Below are 529 nucleotides of genomic sequence, written 5' to 3'. Positions count from 1 at the left end.
CTACTGCGTGGAAATTTACAGACCACATCTGAACAACTGCACGGTCCTGTAGGTTCATCCTGTACTACAAGAAAATCCCACCCTACCTCACCGAACAGGCTGCACAGATACTAGTCCAGGCTCTTGTTATCTCAAAACTGGACTACTGCAACTCACTACTTTCAGGCCTCCCAGCAGCTCCATCAAACCCCTTCAGATGATTCAGAATCCTGCAGCGCGCCTTGTCTTCAACCAGCCCAAGAGAACCCATGTCACACCCCTCTTCATCTCCCTCCACTGGCTTCCTGTAGCTGCCCGCATCAAATTCAAGGCCTTGATGCAAAAATAGATTGGTACTGTATCTTGATTATTGTTGTATATGAAAAATACATGAAATAAACACGAGGGAGACCACGGATAAGTAGTAAGTAACTTTACTGGGAATTTACAGGGCTGACTTTATTGAGAATTCACTGGGCTGTTGGGTAGGTAATCCGAGAGTCGGGGAGAGAGGTAGGGAGAAAGCGGGTGATAAAACGGGGTACATCCT

Source organism: Ictalurus punctatus, chromosome 6 (assembly GCF_001660625.3).
Source record: "Ictalurus punctatus breed USDA103 chromosome 6, Coco_2.0, whole genome shotgun sequence".
In the NCBI taxonomy this organism is placed as follows: Eukaryota; Metazoa; Chordata; class Actinopteri; order Siluriformes; family Ictaluridae; genus Ictalurus; species Ictalurus punctatus.
The sequence above is the reverse complement of the archived record's forward strand: the minus strand, read 5'-3'. Positions refer to the sequence as shown.